At 38.8% G+C, this 8,527-nt stretch overlaps 1 pseudogene; it reads left to right on the top strand.

The window, feature by feature from the left end:
- Positions 1-6,660: 6,660 nt before the first annotated feature.
- On the top strand, positions 6,661-7,228 carry LOC105516482 (annotated as a pseudogene).
- Positions 7,229-8,527: the final 1,299 nt, after the last annotated feature.

The following is an 8,527-nucleotide window of genomic DNA, read 5'->3' as shown; positions in this document are numbered from 1 at the left end:
GTACCTCAGTTCAAAATGCAGAAATCACCGGTCTTCTGTGTCCTTCGCGCTGGGAGTTGGAGACTGCAGCTGTTCCTCCCTCTATCCATGTTCTTATCATTCACTGATGGCTGTCAACTCTTTTCTCCTTTTGTTCCTCCTCTAGCATTTCTCCCCCAACAACTCACCTCAGACTCCTTTTTTTCTTTTTTCTTTTTTCTTTTCTTTTCTTTTTTTTTTTGTTGTTGTTGTTGTTTTTGTTGTTGCCCAGGCTGGAGTGCAATGGCGCAATTTCGGCTTACTGCAACCTCCACTGGGATTACAGGTGCCCACCACCACGCCAGGCTAATTTTTGTATTTTTAGTAAAGACAGGGTTTCACCATGTTGGCCAGGCTGGTCTCAAACTCCTGACCTCATGATCCACCCACCTCAGCCTCCCAAAGTGCTGGGATTACAGGCAAAAAAAAAAAAAAATTCAATTAGCCAGTTGTGGTTGTGTGAGCCTGTAGTCCTAGCTCTCAGAAGGCTGAGGTGGGAGAATCATTTGAGCCCAGGAGATTGAGGCTACAGTGAGTTATGATGGCACCACTGCACTAACTCCAGCCTGGGTGACAGACACTGTGTCTCTCAAACCAACCAACCTACCAACCAAATAAATAAATAAAACATGGTTTTGGCTTTTTGTATTCCACTGCTACATGTGATTATAACTGATCTTTGTTATCCAGAAGCACCTCACATAAAGAACATGTACTGGGCCAGGCCCAGTGGCTCACTCCTGTAATCCCAGCATTTTGGGAGGCCAAGACAGGAAGATCACTTGAGGCCAGGAATTTGAGACCTGCCCAAGCAACACAGTGAGACAGACCCCTGTCTCTACAAAAAATAAAAGAAAATATTAGCCAGTCATGGTGGTATGCTCCTATAGTCCCAGATACTCAGGAAACTGAGGTGGGAGGATTCCTTGAGCCCAGGAGTTCAAGATTAGCCTGGACAACATAGGGAGATCCCCGTCTCACAAAAAAAAATTTAAAAAGTAGCCAGGAGTGGTGGCATGTGCATGCAGTTCCAGCTATTTGGGAGACTGAGGTGGGAGGATCACTTGAGCCTGGGAGGACAAGGCTGCAGTGAGCTATGATGACATCACTGCACTCTAGCCTGGGTGACAGAGCAAGAGCCTGTCTCTAGAAAAAACAAAAACAACAGTTTATTCTTCTACTTCTAATAATCCCCACTCCTAATAATACCAATAAAATATTCACAATAGACTCTTCCTGTTACCAATGCATACATTTAAGTTCACAGGCCATAAAAAAATTCCCAAAAAAAATCCCCTCACCACTTGTTAGTTGCTAACTCAGTTCATCTTCCATGAAAAGAAAACTTCTCTTGTCATCAGCCCCCAATATAAAAAAAAGGAGGGAGAGGATTATGCATTATGTCCTTGGCTGCCTCACAGAATTGACCAGCTTGTTCTTTATGTCTTTGGGCCCATAAACACAAGCAAATAGATATTAATACTTTTCTCGAAGGTATTCAGCCAATTCCTACATAAATGTTGTTTTACCTCCAGGGAGATGACTGTAAATATGAATGGTGCTTTAAGCTATTAAATGTTAATATGCTTAGCTCATTAAATCTTCTTAGGAATAATCTGCAGTAAGGGAGGGTCTATTAACATTCATATGCCTATCTGTATGTCTGCCAGGGGCATATGTGGTACCCAAAGAAGTATGGGGTAAGTCTCAACCAGAGCACAGCCTGAGTATGAATGCTGCTAAGTGGCACACGTGCTGCCAAGGGGAGCCAGCCAGTCCCAGATGTGAGTAACATGGAGGAGCACTAGAATGCTGAATATGAGAGTCATGGTGGATCGGGCCTCTTGAAAGAAACTGTCTGCAACATGTGAAAAAGAAAGTGGGGAAAGGAGGAATGGGCTACAACTTGGATTATCCTTACAGGATATTCTTATTTTTCAAAATACCTCTAGATCCTTATAATTTTTAATTATTAAATCTTAGATACCTACAATGGAATGTCTGTAATGTGTATGCAAATTATAAAGTATAGCCATAATACCTGTAAACCCAATGTCCATCAAGGAGATAACAGAGTTCTGCTTTTGGCCTCTGTATTCCGGCCAAGTCTGTTATTTGGTTTTGATTTGGGGCTAGGTCTTTGGAAAGCTGAATAGCCAAGCCCACATCAACATCCTTTCGGTTTCCCTGAACTTGTGCATGATCAGAAAACAACATTTGGAATTATTATATCAAAATATCAAAATATTCAGCTTCAAATGTAAGCATTCTAGATGATAATTGGACTGAAAATTGCCTCTGTTCTCTAGATGTCAAAATTCTCAATCACTTGGAGCGTAAATACACATCTATGCAGGAGTAAAATGCTGTACTAATAAATAATGATTGAGGAAGCTGTTAAATTTATGTACAAGCACAATGACTATGCACATCAAGTAGGTAAATTAACAGGGATCCTAGCTACTCAGAGGCTGAGACAGGAAAATCACTTGAGGCCAGGAGTTCAAATCTAACATGGGCAACATAGCGAGATCCTATCTCTTAAAAATGAACAGTAGGCAAATAGATTGAGAGTTAGTATAAATAATTTAAAAGAGTGTGTTTACTTGATAACTATATGAAAAAATTATATACTTTTCAAGCTAATAAATGTGCATAAAAATTACATAATAATTCCAGAGCAAATAGTATGGATTAGGTTGGATAGTAATTCAAATATTTTTTATTTGTTTGATGTACTTGTGTTTCCCACATGACACAACAGCATCTTTAAGGAACGAATTTAATTTCAAGTATCTAATTCCATATAGGCCATAAATAAGACTTTTAAGGAAAAGTCCCATTTGAGGCCTTAGTATTTTGTGAGGATGAATTAAAAATCAGCATTGTTGCCTCTAAGTTTCACAAGGAAGAAAATTCCAAAATCATTTATAACTACATCCATGACAAATCGTCTTCAACCATATACGTACTAGAGAATATACAAAGTATAACAAAGATGAAAATATTAAAGAAAATTGAAGCACCCTAAAAATAGCTTGGTTCTGTACTGACCTCAGTTGATAGTGAGCATCTATTTAGTTTCATAAGTGTGTAGGTCAGTGTCCACAGGAGCAATCTAACAGTTAACAGTGTTAAAAAAAAAAAAAAGTTCCTATACTGAAGGTGAAACTAAAACAATTGGGATATTAAATGGCTTAATACTGGAAGTATAGCAACAATACATTTTTTAAATGAAATTTCAGACTTGTTCTATCTCAGAAGTTCATTCTACAATGATGATATTTGGTTTGGGCTGAATATTACACTAGACCTTTTAGAATTTTGTATTTGTCATTTCTTCATTGTTTTTTATTGTTTTACCACATGCATTGCTTAGCTTTGCTCATAATTGAATGTTCCATTTTTAATTTTTAAATATATATTTGTGTGTGGGTGTGTGTATATATATATACACATACATACATACATATAATTTTTTTGAGACAGGGACTTGCTCTGTTGCCCAGGCTGGAATGCAGAAGTGCAACCATGGTTCATTGCAGCTTCGACCTCCCAGCCTCAAGCGATCCTCCCACCTCAGCCTTCTGAGTAGCTGGGACTACAGATGTGTGCCACCATGCCTGGCTAATTTTTTTTTTTTTTAATAGAGACAAGGTCTCCCAGTCTGAACTTTCTATAGATGATATTATACTACATGAAACATTCTGGATGTTGACACTGGAGGTGAAATTGCTTTTTTCACTCAATATTATGTTTATGAGATTTGTTTTCTTTCCTACATCATGCTTCATCTTATGTTTATGCATAAATTTATTTATCTATTTTCTGTCAATGGACATCAGTGTTGAACATCGAGGCTGTTTATTTCTCTATTTTTACTATTATTATCAAAGCTGCTCTAAATATTTTTGTACATGCCTCTTTATTTACATGTACAAGAATTTCTCAGGAGTATTCCCTGGAGTTGAACCATTGGGTTGTAGAGGACGTACATCTTCACTAGACAATACCAAAGTGTTTTTGAAAGTGGTAACACTAATTTATACTCTAACCACAGTATCCATACCTATTCTTTCCATGTAACTTCACAGCAATCTTGTGACAATACTAAGGTTTACAGGGAGAAAGGACCTGGGATTGTGAAATAAGAATTATTATAGGTGCCAGAAGACCTGCTTTGGGTTCTGCTACTAACTTGCTGTGGAACTTTAGATAAGCTGCTTCATTTTTCTGGGCCTCAATTTATTTACCTCTCAAATGAAATGTTTGGGTAAGGAAATCTTTGTGAACTTTCTTTCAGCTCCAAAATTATCTTATCTCTAGTTTACAGTTGAGAACACTAAAACACAAAATGATTTGCTCTGCCCAAAATATAGCACATCGGCAGAGCTCAAGTTCCTCATATGTGAAGGGAGGCTAGACAATATGATCTTGGATAGCACTTCCTATTTTATAGTTCTTGTGCAATAGTCCATAATTTCAGAGCCAAGGTTAATCACCACGCATCGCATTAACTGATCTATTACTACACATATTAATTAAGTACATTCTATGTGCAAGTGAAACATTATAGATACCAAGGAGATAATGGGACATGTCCCTTGCCTTTCAGGAGCTAACAATATAACACAGGAGACAGGTGGGTAAACCAAGACCTATCCCACTATAGTGAGACAAGTGCTATGATGCAAATGTGCACACACCATGGTAGAAAAGAATACTTGTTGAAGGAAGTAATGCTTGAATGACATTTTGAAGGGCGAGTTATCTAGATGATGGAGCAAAGTCTCCAGAACTTATCCCATATTATAGGTTACTGACTGTCAGCCCTCTGAAATGTAATTTCTGTGAGGTCTCAAATTGGACTTTGCCGGCCTTGTTCTTTGCATTTTTCCAAGCATCTAGTGCAGTGCTTGGTGCAGTGTAGTCTCTCAATAAATAGTTGTAAAATGAATGAAGAGTAATAGTACCTTGTCATCCTAAAACATGTAATAGTTTACAAAATTCCTACTCTATACATTATTGTAATTGATCTTATCAGGTCCTTTTGGTACAAGCAAAACACATGGGATTGAAAAATGGTCCCTCAAATGGTAAGCATGAAAAGAGATTTTTAAAACACCTGATAAAGTTGTTGTTGTTAACTATACAAATCTGTTCTTAGCAGAAGATGTTTCTTATATATGAGGAAAAATTAAATCTGAAATGAGGAAAAAAACTCTCTGAAACACAGTATCCTCCATCATTCCTGATTGCCAAAACAACTATCTCCTATTAAATGCATGAGGCACTCTCTTCCATATTACTTCCCTGCCTCTTTTGCCTGTATGTGCTCAAGAAATCAGAAAACAGACGTAGGACTAATTGCTATGAAAAATCAATTCCTGTCGTTTTCTATTTTTATCATGACAATGAATGTTGGATTGTTGTATCTGAATACAAGAATGGGTATTGTTCATGTAGAAGAAATCAGACATGAAACAAAGAGCAGCTCTGTATAAAGAGTGGGGTTGAACGTTTCTGAACTACTTCAGAAGTACTGCCTGAGATACCTCTTCAGTGTCTCATTCCTACTAATACCTTATTTTCCTACAAACTGAACTGCTGCTTCAGAGCTATATTTTGAGACAATTATTCCAGATCTTGGCAAAGACCCAATCTGGGTCTCTGCAAATCTACAAAGGGGTTGGCAAAGAGTAGAGGCGGTGAGACTTTGCTGTTTCCCCAATCTAAATAGAGTCGTTTGGTTACTTTGTCTCTTAGCACCTGTGTTCCCTCAGGTGCTAAGACCTTTATCACAATAAAGCTCCAGTTCACCCAAAGGTTAAGTTCTAAAATCAGCATATGGGGTAAGAGTCAAGATTACTATTAATAACCACTTAAATCTCCCATAAAATAGCATATAGTTGGTTTCTGAGTACTACCTTGTATGTAAATGTATTCTGTGAACAGGAATATTCTATATATAATAAGTTACATAGGGAAAATATAACTTTCCATATTTTACCTACACAAAAAGGAGGGTGTTCAGAACAGAAATCACAGAAGTGCACCTATTCTGTTACTCTGTTTATTGGTGTAATTATTTAATGCTTATCACTCCCACTAGTATTCTATCTCCATAAAACCAGGAGACATATCTGATTTTGATGGTTTCTGTATCCTAAATGCCTACCTCAGCTGTGCTCAATAAATAGATGTCAACTGACTGACTTAAAGTTGAAATGGGAGGACACAGTCAGGATAAAAGATTCATTTCAGAACCAGGCTGTTCTGCCACCATAGTGACCTCAATGATGACAATGTGTCCTATGAGCTGTTGGGCCCTAAAGATCACCCTGCTGGTTAGCAACACTCCAGCTAGCTTCTATAGCACTCTGCTTCCTTCCTGCCAGCCTGAGAGGTGGACCAGAAAGAGATCTGCAATGGGTGGCATGTGCACACTAAAGGCCAAATGCCAAATGATAATCATTTAACTACAGTTATTTCTAACTTGGGTCAATAAAAGTGTGGACTTTTATTATTTTATAAATTTAGCCTGCAATTTTACTTTGAGAATTTCTATGTTTACTGTTTTTAATCACTGCTACATGTGAATTTTATCATTTCAGAAAGGTACCCCTTCAGTTTCCAGCTCAGAGAAGGCCAAGGTACAACCTTCTTCAGCCATCCTGAATCTGGGTTCATCTAACACCAGCTACTGCATCATGCCACCTAAGTTCAACCCCAATGAGATCAAAGTCATATACGTGAGGTGCGCTAGTAATGAAGTCGGTGACACATCTGCCCTGACTCCCAAGATCAGCCCCCTGGATCTGTCTCCAGAAGAAGGTTGGGTATGACATCACCGAGGGAACTGGTGACTGGAAGGGTCTGGGGATTACAGTGAAACTGACCATCAGAAGAGACAGGCCCAGACTGAGGCAGTACCTTCTGTCTCTGCCCTGGTCATCAAAGCCCTCAAGGGACCAGCAAAAGACAGAAAGAAACAAAAAGCATTAGACACAATGGACATATCACTTTTGATGAGATTATCAACCTTGCTGGACAGACGTGGCACTGATCTTTAGCCAGAGAACTCTCTGGTACCATTAAAGAGATCCTGGGGACTTCCCAATCTGTGGGCTGCAATGTTGATGGCTGCCACCACCATCATGACATCATAGAGGACATCAACAGTGGTACAGTGGAATGCCCAGCTAGTTAAGAAGTACAAAGGAAAATATTTCAATAAAGAATCATTTGACAACCAAAAAAAGAAGGTGGGGGGAGGGCAGATAGTACTCTTGCTCAGGACTTAACAAGATCTAGAAAAATGACAGAATAATCTGCTCCCATCTGTCAGTTAGGTTTCATTGTACTGACAACCTCAGCTAGCATCATGGACCATGAAGAAACAAGCTGAAAACACACAGGAGGGAAAACCTGAGACTTTTTTTTCTAGGCATATAATAAACACATACAAATAAAATGCCTTGATAGACCAAAAAACAAGGGAAATGGGATTATGAATGAGCTTTATTTTCCTTCTTATATTTTCCTGTGTTTTTTATAATTGTTCTATAATGATTATATGTTTTTTTAATCAGAAGAAGGCCAGATGCAGTGGCTTATGCCTCTAATCCCGGTACTTTGAAAGGCTGAGGGAGGAGGATCAATCGAACTCAGGAGTTCAAGACCAGCCAGGGGAACATAGCAAAACTCTGTTTCTACAAAAAATAAAAATAAAAATAATTAGCTGGGCATGGTGGCATGTTCCTGTAGTCTCAGCTACTTGGGAGGCTGAGGTGGGAGACTTGCTTGAGCCCAGGAGTTTTAGGCTGCAGTGAGCTGTGATGGTGCCACTGCACTCCAGGCTGGGTGACAGTGAGACCATCTCTAAACATGAAAAAAGAAAAGAAAAAAAATTGTGAAAAACAAAAGTTAAGAGACACTGAAAATCTGTGATTATACTATTTTAATTGTGTAAAGATGCTACTTGATTATTTCTAACTTGGGTCAATAAAAGTCAGTCTCTCTCAGTTAGTACTTTTTTTGAGACAAAGTTGCAAATTGCACTCTGATCACACAACCATCTCTTGACTTAAGTTTGTCTTGCATTTCATTCACCACCTTGAAATAAGTACGGTTTCTAGGACGTTATAAGTGAGAGGCTTAGTAAGGGTCAGTGAAGAAAGAGAGAGACCATGGCCAGGCGCAGTGGCTCACTCCTGTAATCCCAGCACTTTGGGAAGCTGAGGCAGGCATATCACCTGAGGTCAGGAGTTCAAGACCAGCCTGACCAACATGGAAAAACCCTGTCTCTACTAAAAATACAAAATTAGCTGGGTGTGGTGGCACACACCTGTAATCCCAGCTACTCGGGAGGCTGAGGCAGGAGAATCACTTGAACCCAGGAGTTCGAGACCAGTATGGGCAACATAGCGAGATCCTATCTCTTAAAAATGAACAGTAGGCAAATAGATTGAGAGTTAGTATAAATAATTTAAAAGAGTGTGTTTACTTG

The sequence above is a fragment of the Colobus angolensis genome, unplaced genomic scaffold (genome assembly GCF_000951035.1).
Source record: "Colobus angolensis palliatus isolate OR3802 unplaced genomic scaffold, Cang.pa_1.0 Scaffold282, whole genome shotgun sequence".
Classification (NCBI taxonomy): Eukaryota; Metazoa; Chordata; class Mammalia; order Primates; family Cercopithecidae; genus Colobus; species Colobus angolensis.
Note: the sequence above shows the minus strand (reverse complement) of the source record. Positions and strands in the feature narration are given on the sequence as shown.